The sequence below is a fragment of the Tursiops truncatus genome, chromosome 2, assembly GCF_011762595.2.
Source record: "Tursiops truncatus isolate mTurTru1 chromosome 2, mTurTru1.mat.Y, whole genome shotgun sequence".
NCBI classification, from domain to species: domain Eukaryota; kingdom Metazoa; phylum Chordata; class Mammalia; order Artiodactyla; family Delphinidae; genus Tursiops; species Tursiops truncatus.
Genome location: NC_047035.1, coordinates 29,047,774 through 29,066,530, shown reverse-complemented (window position 1 = coordinate 29,066,530; position 18,757 = coordinate 29,047,774). Strand labels below are relative to the sequence as shown.

General features: G+C 43.8%; 1 protein-coding gene across 11 annotated transcripts in view; it reads right to left on the bottom strand.

Moving 5' to 3' along the window:
* LOC101321319 (protein numb homolog) overlaps nucleotides 1-18,757 on the bottom strand; it is a 234,127-nt gene that overhangs the window by 174,366 nt on the left and 41,004 nt on the right. For 9 of the 11 annotated variants that reach the window (XM_073799315.1, XM_019921607.3, XM_073799312.1 and 6 more), the window contains exon 1: nucleotides 3,062-3,190. The exons of 1 other annotated variant lie outside the window; for it this stretch is intronic. The gene's annotated coding sequence lies outside the window, so the exon portion shown is untranslated. Of the gene's footprint in view, nucleotides 1-2,835; nucleotides 2,956-3,061; nucleotides 3,191-18,757 lie in introns of those variants that run through there. One more of the 11 variants, XM_073799314.1, reaches the window with a different exon arrangement.

The window sequence follows — 18,757 nt, the reverse complement described above, 5'->3', positions numbered from 1 at the left end:
ATAAAACATTAATGAAAGGGTTATAAATCCCCTAGATTAAAGATTTTAAAGAGAGCTATAAGAATCTCTTTCAGTTTTCAATACTGTTTTCTCTGTCCTTACATCCATTAAAACAAACATGAATCAACTCTTTCTAAATATAAACCATCTAGTCTTACAGAAGAAAAATCAAACGAAGAACAGCACAAAACATACATATATATTCTTAATATAGCTTAAAATAAGTATATAGATTACATTTGGGTCCCTCAAACAAGTTAAATTTACAACTCTATGCCAGATCCAGATCATTCTCAAGGGAGAAAACCATCAAAACAAAAGCTCCTGCTTAATAAACTATTTACTTTGTAGTTAAAAACTCTATCCCAGGTGCATCTGAGCATTATTACTATGTCTTCTCTCTTCAGAAACCTAGAAATCTAAAATACACAAGTATATCTGGTTCCCTTAAAAATGCTTTTATATTATATATTTTGTATTAAGGCCATGAAAACTTCAGAATTCCTTACTCTCTAAAAAGGAAACAGCCTTTTGCTTTTCTCTTTTGAAATGTGTCTTATTTGGTTTTTGCTTACTTTCTATACAGGAACTGATCTCAAACCAGTCTATTTGTGTTGGTTGTTTACTGTCAACACGTCTGTGTATACTTAGGTTTTATACAGACAGTGCTTTACAGTACACTGGCAAAAAAGAAAAGGTAAACAAGAGGGCATGAGTGAAACAAAAGTGGACCACATCTGAGAAACACCACTCAATTTCACCTCTCTACCTCAAATTCCCTTTAGTCCTCCTGTTAAAGATTCTCAGTATTTAAAAAGAAGCGCAACACAATGTATGATAAGGCAAACACAGGAGAAACCAATTCAGAAACTGAAGAAATTTAATAGAATGTATCACCACCTGATAAAATTACCACAAAAAGAAAAATAAATAAGCAATAAACCCAGTCGCTGGATGTCCCTACTGAAGGGCTGCTTTTGCTGCACTGCATGGCTCAAAACAGTTTTACAAACTCTTTTTAATGCAAGAAATACATTTTACATTGTGACCTAGTACACACATGTATGAGCAAAATTTCCCAAAACAATATTTTTCCTTGCCACGTGCAATGGTAGTCAATTCTGTTCTATTCTATTTTTAATCAATTTAACCCACTAAATTGATTTTATAAATTACTAATAAATCATGATCCACAGTTTGAAAAACACAGGCTTAAAATACGGCATCCCTTATACATTATTAGGATCTTTGTTTTGCAATTTGCTTCTACCTGTCTCTAGCAGGGTAGACAAGTATTTTAAGGTTGCTACATTATTACTGTTTTCAATAAAGCAAGTGGTTCCCCTGACCAACATAAGCCATCACCTGAGATAAATGCAAACTCTCAGGCCCCATCCCAGACCTACTGAATCAGAAACTCTGGGTGGAGCCAGCAGCCTACGTTTTATCAAGCCGTCCAGGTGATTCTGGTTTAAGTTAAAGTTTGAGAACAACGCATTAAAGAATTCAGGACTTTCTTTATCCTCTACACATTTAATAATCCAGTACAGTGCTTACTTTGTGCCAGTCACTATTCTAAAAGTTCCACAGATATTAACTCATGTGAAAAAGCAACCCTAAGAAGTAGGAAGTATTGTTATCCTTATTACACAGATGAAACTTCCAAACAGAGAGAGGTTAAGTTGTCAAAGCTAAGTGGTAGAACTAGAATTCAAATTTATTTCTAATTTGGCGAAAGTTAAGCCTGTTCTCTTCATGCCTCTCTTCTTTCTAAGTTCCCGGTCGCACTCCTTTAGTTCAGCTATCCCCTTTTCCCCTTTTAAATTCCCCATATTGTCAATGTCCTTATTTTCTAACATTATTGCTCGCGTCCTAAAACAAATTTCTTTTCTAAAGCATTGGAATGTAAGTCACAACTCTGCTTTTAGAACCCTTTCTCTGGTCCTAGATGGCATCTTAGTATTATGAAGCTGAAGGTTCTACTATTTCTGAAGTCCTTAGAACCTATTAAGGGTCCCATGTTAATTTCTCATATCTACTGTTCCGGCCAGTTTCCACAAGACCTCTAGTCTCTTCCCGAGCAACTTTCTCGCTCCCTCCTACTACACCCTACCTCCCACTCCCTTCCTACAAGGAAACAACTTCTCCCGCCCACCGCCGTGTCATTTTGCTTGACTTATCCCCAACTGAGAGAACTTCCATTCCTCAGCCAAACCCCTCACCACAGTCTCAAACCCGAGCTACCCCTCCAAAACTTTTTTCAAAACCCTGGTTTCCTGGGGACCCTCAGACCTAGGGGTTCCCAGGCCAGTCTTGAATTTCCCATCCCAGACCAGCGGTGGGGGGCAGGGCGCTCCCGTTCCTCCCCAAGCTATTCAAGGTCTCCACGGGTCCGACACTCCAAAGCTCCCCAAGAACCCCAGGAGCGCTCCTCTCTCGGATGGCCGCCTTTCTCAGGAGGATCCTCAGGTGCCTTCCCTGCCTTTCCTCGACGCCCTCGCTGAGACCCCGGCCGCCCTCGGCCTCCCTTCTCCCTCGGACCCGGGCCACTCCCAGTCTCCCGGCCCCCCAGCTTTCTCCTCTCGGGCCGCTCCCAGGCTTCCCGGGTTCCCCTTCCTCCTCGCACCCAAGCTGTCCTGTCCGAGTCACCTGGCCCGCGGACCAGGTCGTAACCGGTCACCCCGGGTCACCCCTTTCTCTGGGACCCCAGACACCCCCGTCTCCCCAAGGACCTACCCCTCACACACCGGACGCCGGGCAGTGCCCCAGACCCGCGCAGCTAAGCGTCCCAAGGGACCTCCCGGCCTGACCCGCTTGGGTCTGGCCCCAGCCTACCTTGCCACCACGAACTCCGCCGCCAGGAGCCGGGCTGCTCTCCCACCAGCCCAGTCAGCGCGAACTCGCCGCCGCCGCCGCCGCCGCCCCCGCCCGGCCCCGACCGGGGCCCGACCCGGCCCGCAGTCCAGGCCCCCTTCCGCTGGCTTCCGCCTCAGGAGCGCCGAGCTGGAGTTTCCGCCCCGCGACTGCCCCCAGACCTCAGGTCCGCGTTACCAGTACTCACCTGCCGCTGCCCGCGGTCAACTCCAGTGCCACTGCCTCTACCTCGGGCGCCAGTAGCCACCTAGCGCCACCACCTCCCCCATGACAACAGGCCCACCCCGCTTCACACTTCCTATCTCTCCATTGGGTAGTGGGGCGGCAGCTCTCTGCTCTTATTGGTTTAGTTTACCCGTCCGTCAAAGCTTCCTTCCCACCCCTTTTCCTGACCCGGTATTACCCCCCCCTCCCGGACCTGGAGCGTCCTAGACCAAGCTTTAGTTGTAATTGGTTGATGGTTGGGCAGTTCAAAGTTCTGATAGGCTGCCGAAAGTGTCTGTTAAGTCAATTGGCAAAGTATGTGACGGCCATGGTCGGTTCTAGCTTGGGCACAGTTTGGTTGCGCAGTAGAAAGCAAGGGGCAGACGCTCACGTTCGAGGGGAAGGGTTAACTCTTTGTGGTACAGTGGACTCTGGAAACTCGTCCCTTTCTCCAACTTCCTCCCTATAAGGAGAAGCTTATCACTAATAGCTTACCCAGAGGGTAGTACTTACAAAACAGCAACATCAGAGGTTGTGTTTAAAAATCATTTACAACCCCTTGAGAGAAAAGCAGTATACAGATTAAAATTTCCCCTTCTTGAGGTCCTAAGATGCCCAGTTTCCTTGACGTTCTTTCCAGAAGTCTCCATGCTAAAGGGCAAAGCACAACCGTTTATTTTGCAGAGGTCAGTCCACTTTGGTTGCAGTTAATAAATTGAAGTGGCGTGTTGAGGGTTCTCCAGCTTCCAGACTCACCCCTGGCTGGCTTCTGCGAAGTGACCAGGCAACCAACAGCAAGTTTGGACTAAATGGGCCATATTTTACCCTTGTGATGCTCTGGACAAGAGAATTCGGCTCCCGCAACTTGATTTTTATGCTCAGCAGTTCTTAAATAGCCCTACTAGTTGTGTGTCAGATACTTAAAAACTTGTCTTTTTTTCTAAACCTCTCCTCTTCCTAAGCAGTCTAAATTAGGACCATTGAAAGACTGCAGTTCCTTTCGCATATTGGCACAATGCACAAGAATAAATGATTGCATTTTTACTCATTTGGGTACAAATCACAGTAGACACTTTTGAGAAATTTGGTGTTGCTATAAAAACTCTTGCGCTCCTAGAAATATATCCATCATTAGTTTTTTGCATTTCTTTTTCATTTCCACCCCTTTTCCTGCTCCTAAATAGCAAAATGCTGGCCTAATTATTCTTTCAATTTCTGAATCAGATTTAAATGTACCTTCCTCACAACTCCACCTAGCATACACAAACCTGTGGGTCATGAAACATACACTCAGGAATGGACTGGGACAGGTCAAGGGTACTTCCCTCTTAAGCATCCCTTTAGTGGTTGGGGACTTTCTGTGGCACCAAGAATCTGGACTTTGCCCCTTTCTTATTCCCACTAACTCTTTGTTCCATATCTCTTCTATTTACCCTTATATCCTGTTCCAGCAAGCTACAAGGAGTTTAAAACTGCATGGTTCATTATCCAAAAAAACATTGTCTATTTTCTAACATATATTTTTAGTCAGGTTTAAATAAACTACATACCTCTATCACCAAACTAAGCGGAAATTATTCCTCCAGCAACTCTACATAACAATAAGGTGTCTTTTCCCAGTTATTTTCCGGAACTTTCCTCCCCCTTCTCTCATCCTCACCTTCCAATTTAGAAATAACCTCCCCTTCAATTCAATGACTCATAAAAAGCCTGTAAAAGGAAAGTGGAAAAGCCAAAATAACTTCAGAGTTGTCTGAATCATTCAATTGAAGGAAAGATCAGACATTGACCATGATAAGACGGAATCCAAGACAAAAGGCAAGGCTGAACTAACATCCCATAACAAAAGAAGTAACGTGTAAATGTGAAGACGCTCCAATGAGAAGGAGGTAGCAGTAAGTCCTTTACCCAGCTTTTTAGTATATTACCAGCAGCTCTCTTCTCTCTAGTCTTGGCAGTGTGTCCTACCTACCAATTTTAGAGCAAGTTAGAAGGCAATTAATGTCCTGGAAGATAGGAAACAATAACGTCATAGGAGGACATGTCCATTATTATGGTACTTTGGGTAATAATGGCTCTTGCACAGTCATAGTCACTATGTGCCATAGAGAACATAGAATTAGGCCAGCCTCACTAAGAGGACTTGTCATCTAAGTTCAGGAACTGAACAGAATTACTATCACAAAACCAGGAAAATTGCCACAAAGGTCAGCTATTCCTTCTATTTCGTTTTATTTATTTATTCATTTTATTTTTTGGCCACACCACACGGCACGTGGGATCTTAGTTCCCTGACCAGGGATCGAACCTGTGCCCCCTGCAGTAGAAGAGCAGAGTCTTTTCTTTTTTTTTAATGTTTTATTTATTGCTGTAATACAAGTGCCTAGAACAAGTGCCTGGCATAGAGAAGATGCCATTAATGGCTTTGGGGATTTCTGTTCTCTCCTTTTCTTGGGGACTTAAGTAGTGGGTGAGGGGTGCATAGTCCCTGGTACCGTCTGCTCACACTGACACCCACAGCGATGGCAGTCACTTGGACTGGGCTTTGAACATCAGCCAGGCAGGGTGCTGCAGAGGTGTCCCTAGATCCCAGCTGTATGACTCCTTCAGGTATGGAGGGCCCCTCTGTGACTTCCCCGCTACTCTCGGGGACACAGAAGTCATTTGGTTGCTCCCATGCATGACAGGGTACAGCAACTCTTCAAGGCTGTCCATCTGCCCAGGTGCTTGCTGAGACTCTCCTTACTGGGCTCATTTTTTTTTTTTTAACATCTTTATTGGAGTATAATTGCTTTACAATGGTGTGTTAGTTTCTGCTTTATAACAAAGTGAACCAACTATACATATACATATAACCCTATATCTCCTCCCTCTTGTGTCTCCCTCCCACCCTCCCTATCCCACGCCTCTAGGTGGTCACAAAGCACCGAGCTGGTCTCCCTGTGCTATGCGGCTGCTTCCCACTAGCCAACTATTTTACATTTGGTAGTGTATATATGTCCATGCCACTCTCCCACTTCGTCCCAACTTACCCTTCCCACTCCCCATGTCCTCAAGTCCATTCTCTATGTCTGCGTCTTTATTTCTGTCCTGCCCCTAGGTTCTTCAGAACCTTTTTTTTTTTTAGATTCCAAATATATGTGTTAGCATACGGTATTTGTTTTTCTCTTTCTGACTTACTTCACTCTGTATGACAGACTCTAGGTCCATCCACCTCACTACAAATAACTCGATTTCATTTCTTTTTTTGGCTGAGTAATATTCCATTGTATGTACGTGCCACATCTGGAAGAGCAGAGTCTTAACCAGTGGACCGCCAGGGAAGTCCCCCTCCTATTTCATACACTAAAAGAAAAAAAGCGTTTATAAATATTTTTGCTCACACATACATATACACTCCTACCCTCCCATTCCTTGTGAAAATCAGTTAAGAAGAAAAATGGGGACTTCCCTGGTGGTGCAGTGGTTAAGAGTCCGTCTAGTCCGTCTGCCAATGCAGGGGACACGGGTTCCGACCTTGGTCTGGGAAGATCCCACATGCCGTGGAGCAACTAAACCCGTGCACCACAACTACTGAGCCTGCGCTCTAGAGCCCGTGAGCCACAACTGCTGAGCCCGCGTGCCACAACTACTGAAGGCTGCAGGCCTAGAGCCTGTGCTCTGCAACAAGAGAAGCCACCACCATGAGAAGCCCACGCACCGCAACAAAGGGTACGCCACAACTAGAGAGAGCCCATGCGCAGCAGTGACGACCCAACACAGCCAAGAATAAATAAATTTTCAAAAAGAAAAGAAAAATGTAATATAAACACGTGCAATGCAGTAAGAAGAGAGAAAACCTTAAAGAAGGAAGGTTTTAAGGAACATTCTTTGATCCCACAGAAGGCTATTGTGTTATCGAAGCCCATGCAGTACTGGAAAAGTTAATGCTTGAACCCTACATTTTAATTTTGTTTTGATTTTGTGTGCACAAAGTAACCTTGTAAAGTAATTACTCCATCCATCTTCTCTTTTCTTTCCTGTGTTATGTGCTTCTCCATCACTCTCAAGGGCCCCTCTTAAAAAGCAAGAGCCCTGGGGTCAGGGAGTCTGCAGCTTTGCGTCGCACGGCTGGCTGTGGAGGTGGTGCAGATGGTATCTGTGCAAAACCACTTGAGCAAGACCAGGACGACAGGTATATTACAGGCAAAAATAACCTTTATAAATCCTGATGAAGTGGAAAATGATGGACTCAGAGTGATGCCCCAATATCTGAGTGGTATGGTTTGCCTTGGGCTCTAGTGTGTGCTGGTGCTTTTTGCTCTCTTTTCTTTGCTACTCCTCTCTTTTCATCATATCACTTTTCAAGGGAGCAGAATCTAAGTCTCTTTTCATTTCTGTTTTAGTCCAGGGGTCAGTCTCACTATGGAAAAGCTCCTTTTGGGGGTTTTTGTTTGTTCGGTTTTGGATTTTTTTCTCCGTGATTTCTACACACAATTCCAAATGGATTAGAGAAACAAACAACTGGTGGAGAAGAAAATCACTCAGATAAGCGGACAAGGGCCAGAGCTGCCTGCTGCTAGAAGTTAGGGGCAAAGCCATGATATTTGATAAGCGATGGTTCCCTGAGTTTGGGACCCCTGAAGGTGGAGGTTGACAGGGATGAAGGCATCGGAGAGAAGGGAGGAAAGAGAGAGAAAGAGAGACAGAGACAGAGGAAATGAGAACTGAGAAAGAGAAAGAAAAAGAGAGAGAGGGCCCATAGAGAAGAGGGTAATGAAATCGAGAAAGAGTCAAGAGGCCACAATCAGAGTGCTGAGCCAGCTTAGAGTCCTACCCCCACCTCCGCAGCTATGGACTTTACACCAGGTTGCACAATTGCACCAACCAAGCGCAGCCTCTGCCACTGGTTGAAAGGAGAATGGGGCCAGAAGGCTACCCTATGGGATCATCGTTCTCCTGCCACCTGGAAATCGCCAGGTGCTGCTTCGGCACCAGGGCAAAGCTGACAAGGAAGGATAGATCCCTGCAGCCAGCCATCAAGTGCATCTTCATTTGATTTCATAAAGGTGACCAGTGGCATGAAGCTCTGGATAAAAAGGGAAATTTTCTGGAAGAAGATGTTTTTGCCATCCCAAACTGGGGAGCTTCCAACAAAAGGACGTGCCAAGCTGCTTTCCATGCTCGAACAAAGCACTGTGGTTTCAAAGTTCAAGGCTCTGTTCTATGGAGGGAAGAAGAAAAAAAAAAAAAAGTCAGTGGAAGAGGGTGTTCCCTCAGGCAGAACCATTTGCTTTCCAATTCCAGGGCTCATGTGATTTTTAAATAGCACACCATACCTTCTCATAACTCAATGCATGAATTTTCATCCTCAAGAAAAGTGTGTGTACCCCTCTACCCACCTTGCATAGCATAGGTAAGATGGCTTGAGTGCTTGTAAAATGGATGGGCTGCAGCTCTTAGCTCTGCCATTGTGCTATTGAATGGAACCCCTGGTTACTATCACCAGATCTATGGGTGGACCAGCCATTCTTCTGCAGCAGGGAGTGGGCCGCTCAAAGAACTTTTAAACTTTTGTCCATCCCAGTTTTACACACACACAAAGAGTTTCCTGGAAACATGGCTACACTCCAAGGATTTCAGAGAGTAGAATACCTTCTAGACCTCCAGTTTCCTAATCACTTGGAATCTCATAAGAAAGTAGACTTGACCTCAGACTCTTGAACCTAAACGTGTTCAGATCCTGGCTCTGCCATTCGTAGCTGTGTGACTTTGGGAAAGTTGATTCATCTACCTAAATTTCAGTTCCTTCATCCACAAAATGGGATATGTATTAGTTATCTCTTGCTGCACAACAAATTACGCAAAAACTTAGTAGCTTAAAACTGCAATTATTATCTCTGTTTCTGTGGTTCAGAAATCCTGATGCAGCTTAACTGGGTTCTCTGGCTCTGGGGGTCTCACAAGGCTGCAGTCATCTCAAGGCTCAATTGGGGGACTTCCCTTGTGGTCCAGTGGTTAAGACTCCAGGCTCTGAATGCAGGAGGCCCGGGTTCAATCCCTGGTCTGGGAACTAGATCCCTCACGCCGCAACTAAAGATCCTGCATGTCACAACGAAGATCCCCCACGCGGCAACGAAGATCCTGAGTGCTGCAACTAAGACCCGGCACAGCCAAATATATAAATTAATTTTTTTAAAAAAAAGGCTCAATTAGGATGAATCTGCATCCTAGCTCAGTCATATCATTGTTGGCAGGGTTCCTTAGCGCACAGGCTTTAGGCTAAGGCCTTAGGTCCTCATGAGCTGTTAGCTCAGGACTTCCCTCAGTGCCTTGCCTTGTGGATCTCTCCATAGAGCACCTCAAAACATGGCAGCTTACTTCATCAGAGCAAGCCAGCAAGAGGGCAAGAGAGAGGGCCAGTAAGAATGAGACTGCTAAAGAGACGCAAGTCATAGTCTTTTGTAATCTAATCACAGAAGTGACATCCCAAAATTCTTGCCACATTCTATTAGTTAAAAGCAAGTCATTAGGTCCAGCCCACACTCAAGGAAAGGGGATTACACAAGGATGTACATACCAGAAGAGGGATCATTGGAGTCACTTTAGAAGCAGACTACCTTAGTATAATAATAATAATAATAATAATACCTACTTGTAGGTTTTGTTTAAACATTAAGGGAGAGAATATGTTCAATTCAGGGCCTGGCATATATTATGTACCTGGTGTATACAATAACTATTATTACTATTAATGTTATTATTGAGTATATAATGATTGGTTTTCTCTCCCTTCTAGCTACTAGGAGGAAACTTTTATGAGCAATAAATGAGATAATCTACATAATTCAGGAAGGACCTGACGCATAGTAAGCGCTCAGTAACCATTAATTATTATTAATGTTATATGAGTGTATGCTATCTGGTTGCCCCTCCAAGCTACTGGAAAGATATGTTATGATTACGGTAACTTCCAGAGTGGTCTAATTTTCAAATGTTTTGCCTCATTTATCCATGTGTACCCTATACTTGCCAGAACACAATTCTAGATTTGGGGCTCATAAAATATGACCAACAAAGCCATGATCCAGTCTAATTTCCTGCCTGCGCTATACTAAGAAAGGCACGCTCAAAACAAGCAAGATGGGCTAAGTACGGCAGCGCCTTCCAGTATGCAGAAATCTGAGCCTGGATCCATTAAAGTTCCAGAGAGAGGGGAGTGTGCCCAGAATGAGCAAGGACTTGGCTGTGTGACTTTTGTCCCTTTCAAAAGAAGCTGGTCACTGTGTAGTCTGCTGTCAGTCGTTAACTGAGGATGAGAGAAAGGGGGATTCTACCCAGGCTCCGTGGATGGAGTAAGGACACCCAAGAGGTGGATTGCACACCTGGATTGGGAGAAGTCAGAATCAAGAGACTGAAGAAAGAGAAATTTTGCAATTAGAAAGTTGGAAGAAGAGAGTCCAGTTTGCAACATGAACGAAAGATCACTACAAGGTTAGAGTGACCCAGCAGGGCTGCGTTGAGTGGATTCCTTGTAAGGGAGGAGGATATTGAGGTCTGGCTAGTGGCCAGAGAAAATGAGGAACTATAATCAAGGAAACCCCGTTATTTTGGCTTTGAGTCATTTCTCAGGGCTCACCCATGATTATTATATAGAAAAATGGCAGAGAAATACCCCTAAAGTATAAATGATTTTTAAACCGAAAACACTGTAGAAGAACAAAGGTCCAAGTGCATAGCTCACCTCATCTTATCTTTTCAGGCTAGGAGTAGGTACTCAAATATTCTCTCCCTCCCTCCCTCCCTCCCTCTCTTTATATTTGTACATGTTCTTTCCTTTTGTCTGTGTTCCAGGCAGAAGAAGAAACTATCCTCACAAGGAAATGCCCTAGGATCTTTTCAACTGGAGCTGTTTCCTGATCCAGAGCCTCCGTCTCCAACAGTTTCTTCTGTGGTGCTAGACCATTAGAGCTCAATAAATAACAGGTAATAACAGTTACACCTCTGCCTCCAAATCAAGTCACCTGTGCAGCTGTGATTTAAACAGGCCCCTTGATTTTCTGAGATGCACCAGCTCTGGTCCCTTCTCCTCTGGGCGTGTTCCCAGGTGTTTCCAGGTTTGTGCACAGAAAGGCTCAAAGCAGAAGTTGCTGGGAAAGTTCCGTGAGGTTAAAGGAGAGGTGTATAGCAACATCAAGTTCCTCTTCCTGTTACTCTTGTCTCTTCTTCTTCTAACTCTATGTTTCCTCTGTGTTTGAGAAAGGGGAGAATAATAAATAAGGCTCAGTACCACTCAGCAGCCAGAGAAGATCTCTGTCTGCTTTTTTGCAGGATGGCCAATTTTAGAAGGGAAAGGGGCTGAGGAGATGAGGACTTGCCCCCAGGAAGTCTGCCTACACAATAGAGATGGTGTGTTTATTTATTCAGCCTTTTCCTACAGGCAGCCAGAGCAACAGCCATTTCATTTTGTCCTCAGGAAGTGTATTTAGTGGTAGGCTTTCTTTCTTTTCCTGTTAGTTTCCTGCAAAAGGACACCAGTGTCTTCTCAGAGCAGCAGCTGATAAGAAGGATTTTGTTGCTCAAGTGAAGGCAGACAAACATATTTCCTGAGGCAGACCCAGCACATCCCAAGGGCACGGAGAACTGAGCCTGGGTGTGGAAATAGAAGAACCTGATTTTCACACCTATTTCCCTCGTGCCATCTTCCTCCCTGAAATAGTCTCTCTAGTGGGATACAATAATTACATCTTCCACTTGTGTAGAATTTCACACTTTCCCAAGGTCTCGTCACACTGTACAGAAGCAGACTCCAAGGCACTGTATTTGAAGGAGCCTGGGAGTTACTTTGGAGGGTTGATATAAGGAGGCAGCTTTGGGTTTAACTCTATGTTCTGGGGAAATTATACCAATAGTATAGGGTTACCCTAAGTTAGATTCCATTTACTAGCTGCTTCTCATCTTACAGATCTCACCTTCAAAGTCACTACTACAGTGGGGCCTGCTGACACCTCCTCTCCCAGCCACCACTGGGTTGGATGCCCCTCTTATACACACTGCACTTCCGTGTGGAATACACACACCCCATGTGTAAACTTGCGTAGTGCCTATCTCCCCTGCAGCATTGTGATACCAGGAAACTCATCCATCCTGCTCACAGCTCCTAGCACAAGGCCTGACCCAAACTAGCTCACTAAATGTTTAGTGAATGAATGAGTCAGGAGTTGTCTCTAGGGGCAGCCTTCCCACTCTACACCATCATTTATTTTGGGGTGGTGCTATGGGAGTTATGAAAAAGGCATGTGCTAATTATCATATAATGATCACTAGTGGTTACATTAATTAGTTGGTAAAAGCACAGTGGGGGGATATGACTAAATAAAGCCTTCTACCAGTGTGCATAGGGCCTTCCCTGCATTATGAATTGGAAATCTCATTGCCTGTCTCTGTTGGACTCCCATAGAGAGACAGGGTCATTCCTTCAGTCGCCAAAAGTGGGGAGAGGGAGAACTCGGTTTCCTCCGACTCAGTGAAACTGTTCTGGTCTGAAAATTAAATTAAAATGCTGGGCTGGTGGTGGCCCTCTGCTACTTCCCTCTCAGGCTCTGGGATGGATTTCCCCATCAAGGGTCTGCACTGAGTCATTCCTGCTCCAGATAAGAAACAAAAAAATTCAACTCCCTCAGGATGAGTGATGCAAGCAAAGACTCATCCTGCTAATCCTCCCGTTGGGGGTCATTGTTCATGGCCTTGGCCTCCTCCTTGGGAACAAGAGGATAAACTGAGAGAAAAGACAAAACTCTTCCTTCCCATTCCTTCCTAGCTCAAAAGCTCTTGGTCTGTGGTTTCCTCTTCTTCTGCAGAGGGGAAGTGAGGATGGACATAGAGAAGGAGGAAGGATACACCACAGGACACAGCACTCTGATGGCCCTGAGATGGTGGGGGAGTTGTGAATTGGGATGAAGGATGACAAGACATGAAGAATCCCTAGGGATCCTTCAACAGGATCCTTCAAACAACCAAGGCACAGCCCACTTGCCAGGACACAGGGAATCAGAAATGCAGTCAGTGGGAAGTGATGACAGCAAAGAAGCAGGCAGATCTGACACACAGGCCCTACTAAGAACTATGCCCCATGGGAGCACAAATTGCTGCAGATTGGGTGGTAAAGAGAGGGAGTGAGCGTTGAGTGTGAGGTCTTGGATCAGGAGGCCCACACTCTATTTCCTGCTCAGCCATCAGTTGATGGAAGGACCCCATGCAAAAGATGATTGTCAGAGATGTGGCTTCATCAGCTACCCAAGGAATGGGCAGATGTTTGTGAAATGCTTTGAAATCTCTAGATGAAAAGACATGCCAGGAAAAGTTGTTATTATTTTGATTGTTGATTCATAAAGGACCCGGAGCATCTTTGAGCTCCTGTATTGGAATCAGAGGCCACAGTATTTTCATCTTGGGTGGACCAGTCCCTGGAGATCTGTTTTCTAATAACCTCAGCTGAGAACATGTTCATTGCCGATGTCTGTAAGGAATACAACCAAAAATCCCCATCATTGGAGTATTACAAATTTCCAACCAAGCACCAGTAAGTTTTCTGTGCAACAGATCCTGGCCAGGCCTAATTTGTGTGGAGGGATGTATACCTGGTAACACTTCTCCCTCTCTCTCTCTCTCCTAAGCCCTCCCTCCTATCCTCTTTTTTACATGTGTGTAAGGCTACTTAGGAACTTTGACTTATCAAAGGATATTTGGAGACTCCAAAATGATCACCCCAATTGTGGCTCTCCATCTCCCACCACTTAGCCCTTTTATTTTTAAGGAAGTGGTTAAACCAGACCCTTTTTCATTCTATTTGGCAGGTATGTGACCCTGGTATTCTACTTCTCTATTCACTCCCTTGTATACTTTGTTATAAATGCTCCTGCCCCACTACCCCTCCTGGTCTCTGTTCCACAGACCAACCAGATTGTCATTCCAAAGTGACATGTTAGTCATTGAGTTCTTAAGTGAAAGTACATTCCCCTTCTTGGTGTCTCCAAAGCTAACAGGCTGACTAGACTCATAACAGGACTTTAACCTGAGCCTGTAACAAGTACTTACCTGTCCTGAATGACCTAAGCAGTAACAATCCCAGGTCACAATCATCACAGGAACAGATATTATTTTTCTGCTGTTGCACAAAGTGGACAAAGGTTGTCGAACTGATGCAGAATGGATCACCTAATAAAGCCAGAGCTGCTTGTAAACCAAGAAAAAGCTCAAGAATGGGCACGTGACTGCTAGGCATGCTTTAGGGGGAGAGCGGAGCTAACTCTATAGTATCACAAACAGCATGGGGAAGATCAGCAGGAACTCTGCTCTCAAATCCCCGAATCCTAGGATTATAACATCATTGACAAACTTCCAGTAGAGTTAAGATGAGGACTGGTAAAAAAAAAAAAGAATACTTTAAGGTGTAGGTAATAAATGCATGGAGCTCATTATCCAGGGAGGGAATATAGTCAGAATACAGAAATGATTAGAGCAAATTTATGAACTGCAGAGTCATACATGAATGAACCAGTCATTTTTCAACCCCAGTCCTACTGCAGAGTCCCAGATCCCTTTCCTAGTTCCAGGGGTTCCACTTCATTAGGTTGGAGTAGGGTCCAGAGATCTGTACTTCATTTTTGCAAAGCTCCACCAAGTGATTCTGATTCATAACCAGGTTTAAGAACCACTACTTGAATAACCTTTCGTCCAAGGTAAGAGAATATTAAATGGACTATAGGTCTGTCTCAACCTGGTAATCCTTATGGTCCTAACTGTCAAACTGCTTGGTTAGTGAATGCCAACTCAGAGACATAACAGCTGGTATCTTTGTGATACGGACCAAACTCCAGAGTAGCCATTAGACCCTGGATCCAGTGATCAAATGTAGTAATATAATTCTCCGGCCCCTGGCTCATTTAGAACCTTCTGCAAGATCTGTGAGACTTTCCCACCTCAGGGATGAATCAACTGGAGCTTTTTAGAACAACCTTTGGAAGGAAATATTCAAATCTGCTTACCAGAATACAGTGCAGACTTCTTTAAACATTTCCCTTGTGACTCTTCATGTGCAGTGCTTAGAATACTAGGCATTCACTCATTCAGTAAATATCCATTGACTAAAAATTAGACACATACTCTATGCTAATAGTTTGCTGCTGAGGGTGTAAATAAACAAATAAGACAGTGGTAAAACAGATGTGGTCCCTAGCCTCATAAGTAACTAATAGGCTCTCAAATTCTTTTTGTTTTTTTATAATGGCTGGGTACCGTGGAACTGCCATCCCAGGAAATTCTATGAGGGCCATTCTACCCTCTTAGGGACATAGCATTTGAGTTCTAGATGTAGCTCGCCTGAGGCCAAGAACAACTGTAAAATGAGATGCCCCCCCCCTTTTTTTCCCCCAAATGTACCTACAAGTAAAGGATAAAATGAGCTTCCAGAGGATAAGAACTATACTTTGTTCACCTTTGGATCCGCAATTCCATGTAGAGTACCTTGTGCATAGTAAGGTTCAGTGTTTTTGAATGAGTGAATGAATGAATGAGGCTTGAATCTAAGTTCTGCTGCTTACTGTGCATCCTGTACAAGTCACGGAATCTTTCTGACCCTCTGCTTCCTCACGATAGAGGCAATAACTATCTTGCCTACTTGTCATACGATTAGAAATCACATGGTCACTAGCACTATAGCTGGCATAAGGCAGGCAGGTACTCAACAAATGGTTGTAGGGATGGTACATGGCTGTTACTGTGAGAACAGGTAAACAGAAGCTTCCAGGAACCAACTTGCATGGTCAGACTGACACCTGGTGGTGCAATCTTAGAACCTATGCCAAAAGTATAGTCAATTGCTGGATTGAAATTTAAGTTAGGGAGTAACCAGGAACTAGTAAGATGGGCTTTACCCAAGTAACAATTTTTTTTTTTTTACACAAGTAATATTATTTAATCCTCACCAGTGATTTTCAATCCTGACTGTATATTAGAATAATCTACAGAGCTTTTATAATCTACTGCTATCTGGATCTCACCCTCAGAGATTTTGACTTAATTTGTAGAACAGGCTGCCACATTTTTTTTTAATTAAAAAAATTTATTTTGATGTGGACCATTTTAAAAATCTTTATTGAATTTGTTTCTCTCTCTTTTTTTTTTTTTTTTGGCTGTGTTAGGTCTTCGTTGCTGTGCGTGGGCTTTCTCTAGTTGTGGTGCGCGGGTTTCTCATTGTCGTGGCTTCTCTTGTTGTGGAGCACGGGCTCTGGGCGTGCAGGCTTCAGTAGTTGTGGCATGTGGGTTCAGTAGCTGTGGCTTGCGGGCTCTAGAGCTCAGGCTCAGTAGTTGTGGTGCACGGGCTTAGTTGCTCCATGGCATGTGGAATCTTCCCAGACCAGGGCTCGAACCCATGTCCCCTGCATTGGCAGGTGGATTCTTAACCACTGCGCCACCAGAGAAGCCCACTTCTGTCTTATGTTTTGGGGTTTTTTTTGGCTGTGAGGCATGTGAGATCTTAGATCCCCAACCATGGATCAAACCTGCACCCTCTGCATTGGAAGGTGAAATCTCAACCACTGGACCACCAGGGAAGTCCCAGGCTGCCACATTTTTAAAAGCAATGTTAATGTGCAACCAGGTTGAGAACCACTGCAAAAGACCCGTGAGATAATTATCATTCTTCCCATTTTACAAATGATGAAAGTAAAACTCAGAATGATAAAGTACTTTTCACAGAGTCACATAGTTATTCGTAGCAGAAGGGAGTTCGAACACGACTCTACCATTCTTCTCTATATCACATTTTCTTTTTTTTTTTAACATCTTTATTGGAGTATAATTGCTTTACAATGGTGTGTAGCTTCTGCTTTAAAACAAAGTGAATCAACTATACATATACATATATCCCCATATCCCCTCCCTCTTGCGTCTCCCTCCCACCCTCCCTATCCCACCCCTCTAGGTGGTCACAAAGCAGCAAGCTGATCTCCCTGTGCTATGTGGCTGCTTCCCACTAGCTATCTATTTTACGTTTGGTAGTGTATATATGTCCGTGCCACTCTCCCACTTTGTCCCAGCTTACCCTTCCCCCTCCCCGTGTCCTCAAGTCTATTCTCTAGTAGGTCTGCGTCTTTATTCCCGACTTGCCCCTAGGTTCTTCATGACCATTTTTTTGTTTTGTTTTTTAGATTCCATGTATATGTGTCAGCATACAGTATTTGTTTTTCTCTTTCTGACTTACTTCACTGTGCGTGACAGACTCTAGGTCCATCCACCTCACTACAGATAACTCAATTTCGTTTCTTTTTATGGCTGAGTAATATTCCATTGTACATATGTTCCACATCTTCTTTATCCATTCATCTGTTGATGGACACTTAGGTTGCTTCCATGTCCTGGCCATTGTAAATAGAGCTGCAGTGAACATTGTGGTACATGACTCTTTTTGAATTATGGTTTTCTCAGGGTATATGCCCAGTAGTGCGATTGCTGGGTCATATGGTAGTTCTATTTTTAGTTTTTTAAGGAACGTCCATACTGTTCTCCATAGTGGCTGTATCAATTTACATTCCCACCAACAGTGCAAGAGTGTTCCCTTTTCTCCACACCCTCTCCAGCATTTATTGTTTCTAGATTTTTTGATGATGGCCATTCTGACCGGTGTGAGATGATATCGCATTGTAGTTTTGATTTGCATTTCTCTAATGATGAATGATGTTGAGCATTCTTTCATGTGTTTGTTGGCAATCTGTATATCTTCTTTGGAGAAATGTCTATTTAGGTCTTCTGCCCATTTTTGGATTGGGTTGTTTGTTTTTTTGTTATTGAGCTGCATGAGCTGCTTGTAAATTTTGGAGATAATTCCTTTGTCAGTTGCTTCATTTGCAAATATTTTTTCCCATTCTGAGGGTTGTCTTTTCATCTTGTTTATGGTTTCCTTTGCTGTGCAAAAGCTTTGAAGTTTCATTAGGTCCCATTTGTTTATTTTTGTTTTTATTTCCATTTCTCTAGGAGGTGGGTCAAAAAGGATCTTGCTGTGATTTATGTCATAGCATGTTCTGCCTATGTTTTCCTCTAAGAGTTTTATAGTGCCCGGTCTTACATTTAGATCTCGAATCCATTTTGAGTTTATTCTTGTGTGTGGTGTCAGGGAGTGTTCTAATTTCATTCTTTTACATGTAGCAGTCCAGTTTTCCCAGCACCACTTATTGACGAGGCTGTCTTTTCTCCACTGTATATTCTTGCCCCCTTTATCAAAGGTATGGTACCACGCTGTCTTGGTAGAGGCTTTTGGAAGTCTGATGTGCTCCACTTAGCTTCTGCCTGTGAAAGTCTCAAACTCAGAGGCACTGGAAAATTCCATGACCCTATGGGGTGAAGTACCCCAAACAGCATTTTGGTGTTGAGAGGGTAAAATGGCCTAATGAAGGCACTGACTTCCTGAATTCTCTCTATAGAATCCCTCTTCCCAGAGCTTTAAACTCTACTGCTCTGTTGATGGACAAATGAGCAATTTAAATTTGTTTGACTCTGAATTGAATAGTTACAAGATATATTTAGAGCTTTTTTTTTTTCTTTTCTGAGATCTGGGATATGTTAGAGAACTAAAACAGATTAATTATCCATTACTGAGTTCCAGGAAACAGCCTCCCATACAACTAGTGCGCACTTATATGTT